Below are 17590 nucleotides of genomic sequence, written 5' to 3'. Positions count from 1 at the left end.
CAGGCTCTGTGCTGACAGCTCAGAGCCTGGAGCCTGCTTCAGATTCTGTGTCCCCGCTCTCTCTCTCTCCCTCTCTCTCTCTCTCTGCCCCTCCCCCACTCGTGCTCTCTCACTCTGTCTCTCAAAACTAAATGTTAAACAAATTTTAAGAAAGAAAAAGAAAGGATCAACGTAGTTGTTTCATGAGGATTTGGGGATGGGCCGTCTCCTCTGACTTGATTCTATCCCAAGGAGATTCCTAATCTCACCCCTGGGAGAAACAGGGTGAACAGCCAGGATGATCACTGCGATGTGAGAAAGGAGATACTGTGACAGGGCAGGGCTCCGTCCTGGCCCACCTCCCTCCCTGACCCTCCTATGCCCGCCCCAGACAGCCCTGATGCATCTGCGTGGGGCATTGATTATGTGCCTACCCCATGCGAGGATTTCACTGTGCATTATCTCTTTCACCATCACAACCAGCCCAGAGCTGGGAGAGATTGAGTAATTTGCTCACATCAGACAGCTCTTAAGGGGAGCAGTGACTGTCTCTGAGCCCAGCTTTTAACCCTAAACCATCCTGTCTCCTGCTGGATAAGGCTTCAGATTCCTTCTTCACCCAACACTCCGGAGAGACACTACCCACAGACCTGAGTTGGCACATGAAATAAAATTTGTTTTCCACACATTATATTGGTATGTTGGCTCAGAATTATATAACTGGCTGCTGGATGACTTGGCTGGGTGTCTTTGCCCCTGATACATTTATTTATGGACTCGTACAGGGGTAAATCTAGAGCAGACCTAAGAAATGGAGTCCAGCATGCAGATTTTGCAGATGAGGAAACTGAGGTCCAGAGAAGTGAACCCACGTGTCCAGGGCCACCCAACATCCGAGGTAGAATGGCTGTGTCTGGCTTCCCAGCACAGGATTCTTGTTAATCCTCTTACATAACTTTGCTGCTCTCCCGGAGCCCAGCCTGTATACCTGAGCCCCAGACTTTAGACTTCGCTTCCTGACCTCCCCCTTCAGCTGGGCTTAGAAGCCCAGAAGCAGAGCAGGAACACATGTTGTCAGCCTCAAGGCAGGGTGGTTTCTGGGCTGGACGGAAGGGATAGCAGAGGAGGTTAAGTGCATGTTCCTGATCATCAGGGGTGGAGAATGAGGCTGGGCCTTCTGGTCAACCTTGCCTGGGGGTGGAAGTCTGGTGAGGATGCGAGTCCCTGTGGCCCAGACATCATGGCAGTGGGGTAGGAGGAAGGGCCAGCGTTTGCTGGGCCACCAGGCACTGGGAACATCAGTTTGAAAGATTGGCAACTGGGCATCGCAGACCCATAACCTCCCCTGCCCAGATCCCAGGGCAACTTGGCTCCCATCTAGCCTGTTTTGGATGGCCCTGGGACTGCCTTTTCAGATGCCTGATGCAGGGTCACAAAATATGGCAGTTACAAAGACGCCACCCTACACACACACACACACACACACACACACACACTTAAGCATAAGGGCCTTTTGTCTTCTGTTTACCCTCATTAAATATTGTATTATTTCAACAACTATTTACATTTTTTTTAACGTTTATTCATTTTTGAGAGACAGAGAGAGACAGAGCATGAGCGGGGTAGGGGCAGAGAGAGGGAAACACAGAATCGAAACAGGCTCCACTCTCTGAGCTGTCGGCACAGAGCCCGCCACGGCTCGAACTCACCAACTGTGAGATGAGATCCTGACCTGAGCAGAAGTCAGACGCTCAACCGACTGAGCCACCCAGGCGCCCCAACAACTATTTACATATAAATGAGTGTGAACAGTGATCCATAGAAAACTCAGCAGCAGGGTGCCTGGGGGGCTCATTCAAAAGAGCATGGGACTCTTGATCTCAGGGTCCTGAGTTTGAGCCCCAAAATGAGTGTAGAGATCACTTAAAATAAAAAACAAAACTCAGCGGCAAGTATATACTAGGTATGGGAGGAAGGGATGTGTTATCACTGTGGTCTGAAGACAGGAAAGGCTCCCACTATGCTTCCCCCTTCCCAGTCCCATCTGCCATGTCACCTAAACAGTGCAGAACCCCAGCGGGTAGGCTGGAGAGTTCTGTTGCTTGCCCCAACTCACCCAGCTAGAGTGACAAGGCATGGACCAAATCCCAAATATCCTGACTCAGGCCAGTGTGTGATTTACTGAGGACCTTCCCCTAGATTCCTCCCCTTCCCCAGATCTGTCAGGATTCCTAAAAACTTTCCATTATAGTGCCCCAACAACACCCTTACTATTGGAGGCTTTGGAGGTTTCAAGAACTTCCTTTATAGGGGCACCTTCATGGCTCAGTTGGTTATGCATCTAATTCTTGATTTTGGCTCAGGTAATGTCTCATGGTTTGTGAGATTGAGCCCTAAGTTGAGCCCCATGTCGGGTGCTGATGTGTGGACCCTGCTTGGAATCTTGGAATTCTCTCTCTCTCTCTCTCTCTCTCTCTCTCTCTCTCCCCACCCCTCCCCCACTCCCCACTGCATGTGCACATGCTCTCTCAAAATAATTAAATAAACTTAAAAAAAAAAAAAAAGAACTTCCTCTTTAAACAAATCATGATGGAAGGAACCCTTCATTAAGTTGCTGTGACTGGAAAAGGATTTTGGCACCTGCAGTGGTGAGGGAGTGGGGAGGGTATGGCAGGGGCATCAGGACCCCAAAGACCACCTTTGTGTGTCCCCACAACTCCGGGAGCCTCCTTTTCCCTCTGTGCAGCTGTCTGACCATTGGGGTGTGAGTTCCTCTTTTTCCTCTCCATTGTTTTTGTTTTTCCAGAGTCCGGCACATAGTAGGCACCCAAGAAATGTTTACAACTATCTTTACCCTAGACTGACCAGAACCTGCCAGGACTGGCCAAAGGGCTGCCCTTTGCACTCGTCCCCCAACCCTCCCACCCACTGGCAGCCCAGGATGAGCAGAGTGGCAAGGAGGCCACAGGATTCCTCTGGAAATGTTTTTCATAATCTAGTCTCCAGCGAGGGATTTGGGAATTCCTTAAACAGCCAATGTGCATTTGGGCATAAACACTCGGCCTGCCAGTTCCCAGCATGTCTATTAAAGGCATCAATCAACCAGCCCTCCTGGCCCGGCGGGGCCGGGCAGGGCAGCCCCAGACCTCCGGGATGCTGCACGGAACCCCTTAGGGCTGCCGGTTCCGGGCCAGTGCCTCCTTCTTGTCCCTGGGCCCCCCGCTGCGGGCCGCAGCTGGCCCCTGAGACAGCAACTGCTCTTCCTTCCTCCTGGGCTGGGGCCACATCTGCATTTGGCCGCGCCCGGATTAATCCCTATTACCTTCCCCACTGACTGTGCAGGAGCTGGGCAATTTCCCCGGCCCCCGCCCCCGTCCCGCGGGGGAAAACAAAGCCGAATGTTCCCACAGCCGATGTCCTCACTAACCAAGGAGATTATGGCTGCATCCGGTTCTAGGAAGAGCGAGGCCAGAGTGTGTTCTTAGGAGGGCAGGGAGGCACCGAGGGATCTTGTAGTTCCCAAACGGGGCAAGTGGAGCGAGGCTGTGAGGCTGCATGATGCAATACTAGCCAGTGGGGACAGGAGAAGATTCGAGAGAGAAAGGGGTGAAGGAGGAGAAAGAAAGGCTCGTTTGCAGATTTTATTTATTTCTATTATCTGTGAAGTCAGACTGCAAGTAGAATCTGAAGCAGTAAAGGAGCAGGAAGGAAAAAAGCCGAGATGTCGGGCAGCTGGTGCGTGCTTTGGGGGTTTGTGGGGGGACTCACTCCCTGGCCAACCCCACGCCAAAGGCAGAATGCCAGGAGTCTCCCGCCCTTTGGGACACAAACCGGTGACCATAAGAGAGGAAATTCCTGGGCAACATTTTGCTAGAAGACAATAACATCCTGGAGAGCAAGGACCGTATCTCTCTGGCTTATTTCTGTAACTATTATGCCTGGTACGGAGCCTGGCATGCAGTAATTGCTCAGTAAAGAACAGCTACATGTTAGGAGCTACCCAGAGGCCTTTGCGAAAGTTAACTCATCTTATCCTTTCACACGTTTACGAGACAGAGACTGTCATCTTCGTTTTGCAGAAGCAGGAATGGAAGCACAGAGAGGTTAAGTTATTTGCTCAAGGTCACACAGTTAGAAAGCAGCTGAGCCTGGATTCAAACCCATGCAGACTGATTGCAAAGACTGTGCTCTTACCCTGTTCTACAGGCTCTTGAAAGAAAGAGCAGAAAGAACGAAAAATATCTTTGTCACGGAATTGAAAGGCAACCTGAATGTCATTGAGAGCCAACTCTGTTTTATCGACCACGGATTAGAAAGAAGAGACTTGTCCAAGACCCTTGGCACTAGCCAGCTACTGGCAGAGCTAGGATTCGAACCCAGATCTTCCTGGGGCTTTCTGTCCCTTCAGCTTGTCCTGGAAGAGAACAACCAGTGCCCTCCAGTGTTTTTGTAAACTGGCCTTTTAATAGCTTTGGTGTCCACCAGGCTTGGGAAACCAGTGGAAACTGGGCCTCTTTTTCTCTCTCCCCCCATCCCTTACCAACTTGCTCTGGCCTTGGACTGGCTCCACGGGGCATTTCCCAGTTCTTCGGGCCTTGGCAACCCAGCTGAACAGGAAGCCATGGAAACGGCAGGTCCCAGAAAGGTGGCAGAGGTGTTACTGAGGGAGACTGCCAGGCCGGTCCTCAGGAACCAGGGCTCTGTCTGAGGCTGTGGCCCAGTCTGGGACATGTGGGTGTCCAGTGTGGACTTTCTGTGCTTGGACTGCGGCATAAATTCCTAGTTCTTTAGCAACCTGAATACTTAAAATTTGCAGGGCAATTTTTCTCCCAAGGCGTTCATTCTGGATCACTAATGTCTGGTACATAAGATATCATTTTTGATCTAACATATTTAAAACTCATTTTTCCCCTAGACAAGACAAATTGAATTTGTATCTTCCCATATGGAGCTTTTCAAAAAGATTGGTGCTGGGATGCATTGGGTTCCCAGAGTGATGTCATCTGATTAGTCCTGGCTTCCTTTTTCCACTTATAGGGGGTGCATAATTGCAGACATTCTAACTGGGAGAAGGTATGATTGTTCTTTGTTTTTTGTTTTTTGTCCTGTGGGGGAAATCGTTTCAGATGGATACGTTTCTGGCATCTGATATTTTTCTCTGCCACCTGGCGGAAACTTCTAGAATAGAGGTGTCCCAACAGCATACAGCCTGGATCCTCTAGGCAAGGCTTCGCTGATGTTGGGAAGGCATAGCGAGCTCACTGGGTTCCTTCTTTTCTGGCCCAGGCAGGCTTTGATGAGCCCTGTCCCATTCATCTCAGATAAGGCTGGAAATCTACCCTCCCCGTCGTGGGGTCTGGGGCCAACACAGTAGGTTTCCCAGAGTGCTCTGGGGTTGGGTCACTTACTCTCTGGCCAGTCTGTCCTGGGTCCAGAGTGTCTGGGTGAGAGGATGGCTTGGAAGCTTCCAGAGGCAGGACAAGGAATGGAGGAGGGTCCCCCAGTTCCCCAGAGGCTCTTCCTCCCGTGAAAGGGACACTGTCTCCTCTGGCTACTTGGGTCCCTTCTTTTCTTCGGTGGCAAGCAGAATTTGTGAGTGTGTGGAGACCAAGCCAAAGACGACTGCCAGCTAGCTCTCTGACTGGGATTTCAGCACAGAGGATGGGCACAGAGGGAAAAGGCAAGGAGGTGGGTAAGGAAGAAGAGAGTCCTTGGAAGGGAAGCCCTAAGTATATCAGCCTGGAGTATCTACTCAGGCTTAAGATCTCTCCAGCATTCCAGGCCCTACCAGACGTATCCCTTCCCTCTCTGTAGACCAAAGCCTCAGTCCCATCTGTGGCCCAACTACCAGTCTCTCTGAGGAGAGAAGGAGCTAGGTAGGAGCGGAGGAGTTCCACAGAAGAGCTGAGCCACAGATGTAGGCTCCCGGGTGCTTGTGCTGAATGGAGAACTGCTCTCCAGGGGGCCAGGCTGGGACTGCATCTCTTGGACTTGCTCGTGGATGAGCCCAAGGGCAGACACGCTGGGCTGGGCTCTAGTCATGGCTGTGGGTGGCCCTGTGACTCTGTTTGTGTTTTGGTCCCTCTGAGCTACTGTGGTTTGCATACTGCAAACTAGCTCCTCTGGGGTTTTAGTCCTGATTAGCTTTGCAGCAATAAAGTCTAATCTTGGTAAATAAATGAAGCCTCGAAGAAATGCCTGTTTATTCCTTGCCAACACTTTCCTTCTACCCAAGGCGACAGGGCTCTGTGACCTTCAGCCAGTCACGTGACCTCTCTGAGTCTATTTTCATATCTAAAGAAGAGAAGTATAATACGACACTCCTACACCCTGGTTATTGTGGGCATCAAATACAATAATGAGTGAAAGTCCTTTCTAGAAGGAAGGTGTTATTCTACTGTAAAGGATTGTTATGGGCATCATGCTTATTGGAAAGCCATGCCTTATAAGATAAAGTATTGGGAGCATGAGCTCCATTATAAGGGAGGGGAAAAGGAACCAATTTTCTCAATGGAGAAGAGTGACCCCAGACAAAGCAGAGAGACCAATAGAATAAGCCTAACGTGAGCAATGACAATTTGGGTGATTTCATACCAAGGCCCAATCCAATATAACCAATAGCAAAAAATATTCTCCATTCTTTTCAGAAGTTCTCAGGGCCAAGGACAATCGTCACACCCTCTTCAAAGCCTGAGGTCAAACATCATTTTTTAATTTGACGCTGTGTGGTTGAAGTTAAAAGCCAGTTGTAACTGGTTTTGGTTCTTCACACGAGTAAGTAAAGGGTCTAAGTGAACCCCCTCTCTTCGCTCTCGTAGAAAGAAATCCATGTTGGAACAAGGCTCTGGAAGGATATCAGAGAGGCCAGGACAGAGAAGCTCAGAGCATTCCTGGAGAGGTTGTCTGTTGTTTCTGCCTTGCAGAATCCATTCCTCTTTTTGGCAATTGAACCCTTTTTTCCTTTGGGAAATTACCCCTTACCCATTTTCATTCCAAGTGGGATTGAGCCCTTTCCAGTTTCTGGGATGACTCAAATCTCTCCAACCAGAGTATTGTATCCCCCTGGCCACCGCGATTGGCTCAGCAAGAGGCATGTAATCCAAGCTAAGCCAATGAGAGTCAGCCCTGAGACTTTTGCTGGAATAATTAGGAAGGAGAAGTTCTCTTCTTTGGGGAGTTGCCAAGCTGCAGAGCAGAAGCCTAGAGTTTTTGGTGGTCACCATTGCCACCACCTAAGAATGGCCCCAATTTTGAAGGAAGCAAAACTGAGAGTTAGAGAATGATTCCTATGGACATGATTTGGGCACTGGTTTAACCACACCAGAAAAGCAAGGCCAGGCAGAGAAAGCAGGTTTAGGATTGGCCAGCTTGAATGATCTTGGCAGATTTTAAGGCACAGGGGCTAGCTCTAGTTATCTGCTACCTGGCCCTAGGGTGATTAGAGCAGGGGGTTGTGGCCCTGAGTGTGAGAGCCCAACAGAGGTGGTGGCTGATTGGTTAGTTTGCATTTGAAAGGAATGCTCCCTGCAGACTTGTTTGTTATCTCTGGGCATTAGCTAACCATGGTGGGTGCAGTCCCTCTAGCGTCAACAAGGCCCCCAAATGTCAAAGCATCAGAAAATACAGATTAAAAACATGCTTAGGAGCGCCTGGGGGGCTCAGTCGATTGGGCATCCAACTTCGGCACAGGTCATGATCTTGCAGTGCGTGGGTTCGGGCCCCACGTCGGGCTCCGTGCTGACAGCTCAGAGCCTGGAGCCTGCTGTGTCTCCCTCTCTCTGCCTTTCCCCTGCTTGCGCGTTCTCTCTCTCTTTCTCAAAACAAAACAAAAACAAGCAAAAACAAAAACAAAAACAAAACAAAAAAATAGGGGCACCTGGGTGGCTCAGTCTAAGTGTCCGACTTCGGCTCAGGTCATGATCTCACGGGTCTGTGGGTTTGAACCCCGCGTCAGGTTCTATGCTGACAGCTCAGAGCCTGAAGCCTGCTTCAGATTCTGTGTCTCCCTCTCTCTCTGCCTCTCCCCTGCTTGCACTCTCTCTCTCAAAAATAAACATTAAAATTTTTTAAATAAATAAACATTAATCAAAAATAAAAAAATAAATAAACATTAAAAAAAATATGCTTAAGGGGCGCCTGGGGTGGCGCAGTCGGTTAAGCGTCCGACTTCAGCCAGGTCACGATCTCGCGGTCCCTGAGTTCGAGCCCCGCGTCAGGCTCTGAGCTGATGGCTCGGAGCCTGGAGCCTGTTTCCGATTCTGTGTCTCCCTCTCTCTCTCTGCCCCTCCCCCGTTCATGCTCTGTCTCTCTCTGTCCCCCCAAAAAATAAATAAACGTTGAAAAAAAAAATGCTTAATACAACGGGAATGGTTGGCAACGGAATGGTAATTATCCCATTGGGCAAAGCAGGTCACATGGCCAGGCTCTGAGTCATGTGGAAGGAGACTACTTAAGGGAACGGAGACTAAAAGTCATGACTCATGGGATGCCTCCCTGCAAAAGTCCTCCCATACCCCTATGGTAGGGCAGTTCCAACTGTGAGTTTAAGCCCAAATTTGCCTTCTACTAAATTCTACCTATTGATCTCCAATCTTCCTCCAGCATTGTCCACACGGCAAGGCTTTAGCAACCATATCTGTCTTGGGATCATCTAAGTAGACAGACTGCCCAGAATTCTGCCTCCCCTCATGGGTGTTCTTCTGTTCTTAAACTTAATGGCCCAAATGCAAAGTGTATGTGTGCATTCAGCTCTTGAAGTCGGATACCCATTCAGCCAACAAATAATTGTTTTGTACTTACTCTGGGCCAGGATCTGGCCAATGTGCTAGAGATAGAGTAGAAAATAAAACAGACCCAGGGCACCTAGGTGGCTCAGTGGGTTAAGTGTTTGATTCTTGATTTCGGTTTAGGTCATGATCTCATGCTTCATGAGATCGAGCCCCACACCCGGCTCTTGGCTGATGATAGCTTGGAGTCTTCTTGGGATTCTCTCCCTCTCTCTGTCCCTCCCCTATTCATGCTATCTCTCTCAAAATAAATAAACATTAAAAGAAAAGAAAACAGACCCAAAGAGCATCCTTGCCTGTCAGGGGCTTATATGTGTTGGGTGGGGTGGGGTGGGTGGAGGTAGGAGGGAAATGTTAACAAATGTATAAATAAAATATACACAAGTGAGGGGACGTAGACAGGTGAGGGTTGGTTTTCTTTTTTCTTTAAACTGTTTTTTAAAGTTATTTATTTTTGAGAGAGAGACACACACACAGAGTGTGAGCAGGGGAGTGGCAGAGAGAGAGGGAGACACAGAATCCAAAACAGGCTCCAGGCTCTGAGCTGTCAGCACAGAGCCCCATGTGGGGCTTGAACTCATGAACTGTGAGATTCTGATCTGAGCCAAAGTCGGACGCTCAACCAACTGAGCTGCCCAGGAGCCCCAAAGCGTTGGTTTTCTGGTCTGCGATTTTGTTTAAAGCTTTTGATTTATTTTGAGAGGGAGAGAGTGCAAGTAGGAGCAGGGGTGGGGCAGAGAGAGAGAGAGAGAGAGAGAGAGAATCCCAAGCAGGCTCTGTACTGTCAGCCCAGAGCCCGACTCAGGGCTTGATCCCACAAACCAGGAGATCACGACCTGAGCCAAAATCAAAAGCCGTATGCTCAACTGACTGAGCCACCCAGGTGCTCCTTCTGATCTGTGTTTAAAGGGCTCCTTGCCCAGGAAAAGTAACAGGACAGGTGACTAATGCGGGGAGCTTCAGGAGTGCTGGTGGAAGGTAAGCACACGGAGGGTGAACCCTGGAGCCCTCTGCACAGGCGTCTGCTTCCACGCCATGTGTGTCTGTGCACAAGCAACCCACACTGCGAGCTCTTCACATTAGGAGAGTGACGTGGCCTGCGAGTGTTTTTCCAGACGGCTGTCCCTCTGATGGGGAGGGAAGGCGGTGGGACGGCAAACAGAAGATACCCGGAAATCCGTACGTGGGTGTGGGCTTGGGTGGGGTGGGGGATAGATAGACACTTATATCCCTCTGGGTCTGGCGAGTCTGGAGGCTCAGGTTCTAATCCGCAGATACGAGCTTTTGGGCAAGTCTTGGGCCAAATCTCTAAGCCATCATCCAGTATGTGGGACAAATAACAAACACGCTGCCTTGCTCTTGTAAGGAATGAAAGGTCACAAATCTCTCCATCCTGAAGTAAGGAAGGGGGTTCTGGGCCGTTGCCATGATCTCCAAATAATTACTGGCCTGTGGAGACCAGGTCCAGATTTTGAGTCCTATGGGAGGTCCAAGCCCAAGTGTGGAAGGGAGCAGGGGTTTCCCCTTCTGTCACTGTCTCAGGCCTGGCAGGGTGGGGGTGGGGAGCTTCACTCGTGCTGCACCTGCTAGTTTTCCCTCAGATAAATACACAGATTTTATAAACAGAAAAGTTGAAACTACGAGCGTTGGGGTTTCCTCAGGAATTACGGCCAAAAATAGGATGGGACAGTTGAGGCGATCTCAGGGTTGGTTTTCTGGTCTGTGATATTCCTCGGGGACATCTGCCTGAGATGAAACACTGGCCTTTGACAGGAAGGGCCTGTCTGAGGTTCAATAGCATTCAGTGCCAAGGGCTCTGGCTTAGACCCAAAGGGGGAGGCCTCACTCTCCCTCTGAGTAGGTCCCTTGGCCTGCTCCGCTCTGAACCCTCCGAATCTTCTGAAGTTTCTGTCGCAGGTGGCTGGGTGGAGAGGAATAGAGATTTGCTCCTACACCGGGCGGGTCTGCCATAAGCCAGGGGAGAAAAGGGATGACCCTGCTCCAGGCTGCAGCCAGATCCAGAACCCCGGGGACAAGGTTTTGAAGGTAGGAATGAAGTGCCTTTTTATTACAATAACTTAAGCTGGGGAAAAGACACAGGAATCCCATTTTCCTTTACGAATGGTCTCAGGGCTTCTTACCCTATACTTTGTATTTAATACAGAGGGACAGCCATGGGGTGGGGACACCACAATTCCCCGTTAGGGAGGGAGAAGCGGAGTTCCGTGGCTTCCATGGGGCACCCCAAGGCCCAGCAGAGCTAGGGCAACACCCGAGGGTCTAATTTCCACTCCTTTGGCTTTTTCTCATAAGCATCAGGACTTGCCTCTCCAATATCTTGCAGCTGGCTCTCACCACTGTCTCCTTGTTTGATTTGTTAAATCTCTGTTTTAGTTCGCTGTTTCACACCCACACTGACAGTCTGTCATAGCCCCCCAGGCCCTGGGACATCTGCCAGGCAGTGAAATCAAATGTGAAGTTAAATACAACTCAGCTCCACATCGTATTCTCCTTCTCCCTCTTCCCTTCACCCCCTCCTGCTTCCACCCGTGGAGGGGCCAGGCTGGACTGCACCTTACCCTAAAGTGTTGATCTGGAAATCCTGCCCCAAAGTAGAGAGTTTGCTGTAATAAAGTCTTGTGTACCTATTACCCAGTTTTAACAATTATCAGCATGTTATTGACCTTGTTTATCTAACCCTATATATATATAATTTCTTTTTTTTTAGAGATTTTTTTTAATGTTTATTTTTGAGAGAGAGAGAGAGAGAAAGAGAGAGAATGAGCAGGGGAGGGACAGAGAGAGGGAGATGCAGAATCTGAAGCAGGGCTCCAGGCTCTTAGCTGTCAGCACAGAGCCTGACACAGGGCTTGAACTCATGAGCCATGAGATCATGACCTGAGCCAAAATCAGACGCTCAACCGGCTGAGCCACCCAGGCACCCCTCTGTTTGAATTTCTAATGAGTAAGGAAGCATTGAAAAATAACCACCATGCCATCACCACAGCTAATAAAATTAATAATAATTCCTTTCATCATCTAAAATAGAATTCCTACTCAGATTTCCATCATTGTCTCACGTTGTCTTTTACGGATGGTATCTTCGAACTAAAAAGGAAGAAGTTTGTTGAGCAAGTTAGGAGTGAGCAGAATTTATTTTTATTTTTTTAATGTCTTTATTTATTTTTGAGAGAGAGAGAGACAGAGAACAAGCGGGGAAGAGGCAGAGAGAGAGGGAGACACAGAATCTGAAGCAGGCTCCAGGCTCTGAGCTGTCAGCACAGAGCCCGACACGGGGCTCGAACTCATGAGCCATGAGATCATGAGCTGAGCCAAAGTCAGATGCTTAACTAACTGAGCCACCCAGGCACCCCGAGAGTAAGCAGAATTTTAAGAAGTTTACCCTTTCATGGTAGGGCTGTTTTCAGGCTTTTTATAGAATTTGCTGACCCGATATAACAGGCTTGTTACTATAGGCGTCTCAGTTCCTTTGGTCACCAAGTAAGAGCGGGGGGCCTGTACTGAGCCGCACACAACAGCCAGGCCCGGGGCGAGGTGACTCTGTCCGCACAGGCTTACAGTCAGGGGCAGGGAAGGGTGTAGGGGTGAGACCTCAACAGAAAGGATTCCCCGTGAGCTGCGTTGAGTGACCAGGGGCTATGGGAACTCAGTAGAAGGAAGAAATGCTAATATTAGGCCCCTTTATTATAAAAAGAAATTTTATGCAAGAAATAGTGGTTGAGACTCCCTTGATTTGACCTGATCTTTCCTCCAATCAGCGATCATAAAGCAATGCCATAGATTGAATGTTTGTGTCACCCCAGAATTCATGTTAAATCCTAACCTCCAAGGTTAGGTGTTAGGAGGCGGGGCCTTTGGAAAGTGCTTAGGGTGAGGGTGGAGCCCTCATGAAGGAGATTAGTGCCCTATAGGAGAGACCTCGGAGAGCTCCCTTGCCCCTTCCACCAGGTGAGGACACAGTCACAGATGTGGTCTTTGAACCAGGAGGCAGGTGCTCACCAGACATGGAAGCTGCTGGCACCTTGATCTTGAAGCTCCAGCCTCCAGAACTGCGAGAAGTAAATTTCTGTTGTTTACAAGCCACCCAGCCTCAGGTAGTCAGTTCTAGCAGGCCCACATGCACTAAGACAGGCAATGTTTTTTGTTTGCTTTTTAATGTTTATTTTTGAGAGAGAGACAGAGTGTGAATGGGGGAAGGGCAGAGAGACAAAGAGAGGGAGACACAGAATCCGAAGCAGGCTCCAGGCTTTGAGCTGTCAACACAGAGCTTGACCCGGGGCTTGAACTCATGAACTGTGAGATCATGACCTGAACCGAAGTCGGACGCTCAACCGACTGAGCCACCCAGGTGACCCTGGCAATGTTAACTTTATATTTATTTCTTCTCTTTTCATTTCCTTCCTTCCTTCCTCCCTTCCTTCCTTCCTCTGCTCCCCTCTTTCCTCCCCCCTCCCTCCCCCTTCCCCTTCCCTTCCCTTCCTTATTAATCTTGTAATTCTTCCATTTAGTAGATTCCTTTTCCTGTCCTCGCTTTCTTTCCCGTGTCAAACTTTCCCCAAGTGGATTTCCTTTCTCCTCAGGAACGCTCTCTCCTTTTCTCCCTTGGGCTCCTAGGGACGGTTCTCTGAGTTCTGGCGTGTGGTTCCTACACCTCTCTGGAGTCTGGCTTCACAGTTCTGGCAGCATCCAAATCTATCTCCATTTGCTCTGTAGTTGCCTGATCTGTGTTGCTCCACAAGCAGCGCTGGAGACAAGGGTTCTGGTGCAGGAGGCGTATTTAGGAGGCGACGCTAGGAAGCAGGAGCGAGGAGCAGGGACAGCGGGGCCAGGCAAGGGGAAAAGCCAATCAGGAATGCCCCATGGATGTGACTGGTGTGTGCACCCAGGCCCCAGTCCTACAGATTGCCCCTTAAAATTGCCCCCCTGGAGGGTGGGAGCCTGGGGGATTTCTCCACAGACCCCCATTCCTCACTGTTTGAGATTTGCTCCACTGGGACCTTCCCTCTCCCCCTCACCTTCTGGCTGCCCCGTGGGGGCTGAGAGGGCTTCCTAAGGAGCCACAGGGGAGCCCTGTGCCCGGGCGTCCCTACCAAAGCTGTGGCTGTCTCAAGGAGGGCTGTCCGCGAAAGCAATTCTCACTCCTTTTGCTTCCTGGACTCATTAGTACCGATAACAACCTTATGATTTTTTGACTGCTTTTTGTACCTCACCCATGGGGCTAATAGCTTCCCAAATATTTTATCATCCTATCTTCTAAAGACCTCTGATGAAGGTGCTATATTATATTCCCATTGTACAGATGACAAACTGAGGCTAAGAGGGATTAAATAACTGGCCTAAGGGTTAGGCACCCTCTGTGCTGGGAGCTGGGGTTGAGATGAGGGCTGGGCATGGAGGCTCCATCACCTTCTTTCCATCCTTGACTCACTCTACCATCTCAGGTCTGAGACAGTGCATTCCTGGGGAAGGACCCCAAAGAGCTGAGGGTGACGACGTACCAGTGAACTGATCAGTGACTCTGGCTAGTCAGACAGCACTAGACTCAGATCTTGATGGTGAAAGCCTGGAATGAACAACTCTGAATTCCTTGAGGGGAAACGGGGCGTCATGTTTTTGGTTGTATGCTGCTGTGCACGAATCTGAGATGGGGTTCTTCTGAAAGGTCCTCCTGGGTTGACCTGACTTCTTTCTCACCAGACTCTGCAAAAGACCTGCCTTTGGAGGTTGGACATGGTCAGACGCTGCCAGCTGTTTGGGAGATGTGAGCTCAGCCTCGGGGGGAGAGCAAGAGAAAGCCCGAGGATGGGAAAGGTTCTGGAAGGATACTTGAAGAACATACCCTTCCACTCTGACCCTGGGAGCCACCTCACCGAGAAGGGAACGACATTTCCAGGCCTCTGTTCCGAGACCCCTGTTACTGCGGGCTGCCTTCCAGACCACTTCGGGGAGCTACTAAGGCTCGTGCCTACTCAGAAACAAGACATCTCAGACAGTCCCAGATGGCCAGCAAGGGGCAAACCCATTGTCCCCAAGCCCCTGCTACCCACCTCAGGCAGGCAGGGACTGGAGAGGTCATGGCATTGGTACCTTTCTAGGTCCTTGGCGATGAGTGCAGAGGAAAGTCTTGTAAGAGACCATGCTGGACTTCTAAGCAATGTGGGCCCCAAATCCTTCTATGTTTAAGTTGGTTTGCGTTGGGTTTCTGTCACTTGCAGCTACAGGAGTCTTCACGGGTACAGAGGCCAGCCACTTCCCGAGTTGCCAAGTGACCCATTTAGGCTGTTCCCGCCTTATCCGATACCCCCCCCCCCCCCCGGCTGTGGTTTCTCCTCATTCCGCAGCTCTGTCTCCCTTTCCTCCACCACTTAAACGAGTACTCAGGAAAGGACTGGCCGCTGTCAACTATACTTTGAAATTGCCCATGGAAGTGATTATTGGATGGGCCAGCCCCCCACCCCCACCTCCAGTCCTCCCTGGGTTGGAACTGTCACGTTCTAACTGCACCGCAGAGACGATTGTGCTCTGCGCCCGGAACAAGAGGAGTCCTGTCTTTCCCAGGGTCGATGCACCTGCTTGGGTCTGCTGTTAGGCTGCACGTTGTTTGTTTGCTTACAGCTTTGTTGTTGTTGTTGTTGTCGTTCTTTTTTGTTTAAAACACAATTTGGCGTTTCTCAAGGCTGATTTGCAGACCCACAGAATGCGCTCATTTTGCCAGCTCTGGGCTTTGGGGGAATCCTTTAGCCTGAATAACTGGCGGCCGGCTGTGGCCAAGCCCGGGCAGAGCTGAACCCAGTGGGGGTTGGAGGCCAGCCAGGCCGTGGCCTGTCACCCACAATAGCTCTTCTAAAGCCCCTCCACAAAGGGTGACGCAGAACAAAGACCAGGGGGCAAAGTTAATTTATTTGGATTTTTTTTTTTAACAACCAAAAAATTTTTTGAAGTTACAAAAAAAAGACAATCATTTACATTTTAGAACTTTTACACTCTGAGAATAAGCCACAGTGCCCGGTTTTGGTGAATGAAAGGCTTAAAAGATCCCAGCCTGACTGGATGGTAGTGATTATCTAGGTCGTATTCTCCAGAACGGGCCTTACTCTGTCCATCTCATGAATCGCTCTGCTCTGGAACTTTCAACTCTTAACCCTTTCGATACCAAACTTCTTTGCCCCAGAAGGCCTCTTCCATGTGTCCCTTTCCCTCTCTCTGTCCTTTGTCTGCCTTTCTTTGTAACTGGCTGCACGCGCCTTCACCCTGGTGTCTCAGCGCCAACAAAACAGCCTCCACCCTCCAGGCAATTCACATCCCTCACCTCCTGCAAAGTTGCCTCCAGCTCCTCTCTCCCAGCAATCACTCCTGGTCTCCCTTGCCCAGTGCCTATTTGTACCTCCGGGGAGCACTACCTGGCTGCAGGGACACTCTGGGGAGCCAGAGGACCTGAGCTCTAGTCTTGGCCCAGCTACCTATCAGCTGTTATGGTCTCAGGCATTTTCTCATTTTTAAATTGTCAGCCAAGCTGCTTCAAAGGGATGTGGCTACACGGTAATTAATGCTGCCGGGCCCTGAAAAGCAAAAATGCTACCAAGTACAAGCAGGGTTAGCCAGTGGGCCCCTGAGGACTGCCACCCTCCGCCTAGCATTTCCCACCTGCTCAGGAGCTCACTCTTTCAGCAGCTTGGTTACCATGGTGAAAGGCCAGCCTTAGCGCTGCTGTGTAAAGTGTTTACCATCGGGAATGCAAGGTCCCTGAGGGCAAGACTGGATTTTAACGTTTACTTGGTGAGCTTCTCTAGCCCATAGCACCAATCAGGGCTGAGCGCGAAGTAGGTGCTCAGTCTGAACGTTGATAGCTTTGATTCGTATTGCCTTGGACAGATCCACCACCTGTCACGTGATGGCCTCATAAGAGTGGCAGGACGGTGGAAAACCCAAGCCTCCTTGTTCAAACATGACCTCTAGTGGGAACGGCGCTCCTGGCAGCCTGGCCCGGGAGTCCTGGCACTCAGCATTGCTGGCCCAAGTTTTGGGACCACCCGCTAAAGCCCACAGACCTTCCCACTGGAATAAAAATCCACACCAAATGGGTAGGAAACATGGTCGTGCTTTGGGTGAGCCAGTCTGATGAGAACCACAATTTGGCATGCAAATCCCAAGTAGGGGTACTGCCATGTAATAAATCCAGTGTGGGATCATCCCCAGACCATTCCAAGGGCCATTCCAAGGACCCCTGCTCTGGGGATCATGGTCTCCAGTGAGGGATCCTCACTCCCTGATAAGAAAGACCTCTCTCTCGCAATTGGAGAAGGCCAGAGCTCACAACTGTCCCAATAGACAGTCCCCAGCCTCCCTCCATAGGTGGCTGTCAAAACCCCACAACCCCCCCCCCCAAAGGAGTCATCTCCCTTGTTATTTTCCAGAAAACCACACTAAGTGGCTGCAGAGATGAGAAAATGACTCCACCCCATCCGAAGAGCCCATCACACAAATGTAATTCAGAAAATACATTCTGATCCTTCCCCTTCCCACTAACACGTTCCCCCACCTCCAGGTACACACATCTATATATCACACTTGACAAAATTCATCTTCTTTTTGGAAGAACCTGGTCCTTGGAGATCTGCTCAGGGCAATGCCATTGCAAACACTGTAATTTCACATCAGTCACGGTAGAAACAAAACCAGTTACCAAAGAACTAACTTGAGAGCCCTCAAGTCACATAGAAATGGGTTTGCCTTAGCCAGGCCCACCAGCGGGGCTGGAAGCAGCATCCCTAGCCCTGGCTGGCCCCAAAGAGCCTGGAAAAGCT

At 50.1% G+C, this 17590-nt stretch overlaps 1 long non-coding RNA gene across 1 annotated transcript; it reads left to right on the top strand.

Annotated features, from left to right (window-relative positions):
- The first annotated feature begins 12070 nt into the window (after window positions 1-12070).
- LOC123606819 lies at window positions 12071-16055 on the top strand. The gene is made up of 2 exons (XR_006716511.1): window positions 12071-12844; window positions 14484-16055. It is a non-coding gene; the product is annotated as an uncharacterized LOC123606819 (long non-coding RNA).
- Window positions 16056-17590: the final 1535 nt, after the last annotated feature.

This window comes from Leopardus geoffroyi, chromosome A2 (genome assembly GCF_018350155.1).
Source record: "Leopardus geoffroyi isolate Oge1 chromosome A2, O.geoffroyi_Oge1_pat1.0, whole genome shotgun sequence".
Lineage (NCBI taxonomy): Eukaryota > Metazoa > Chordata > Mammalia > Carnivora > Felidae > Leopardus > Leopardus geoffroyi.
This window is presented reverse-complemented; position numbering and strand designations above follow the sequence as displayed.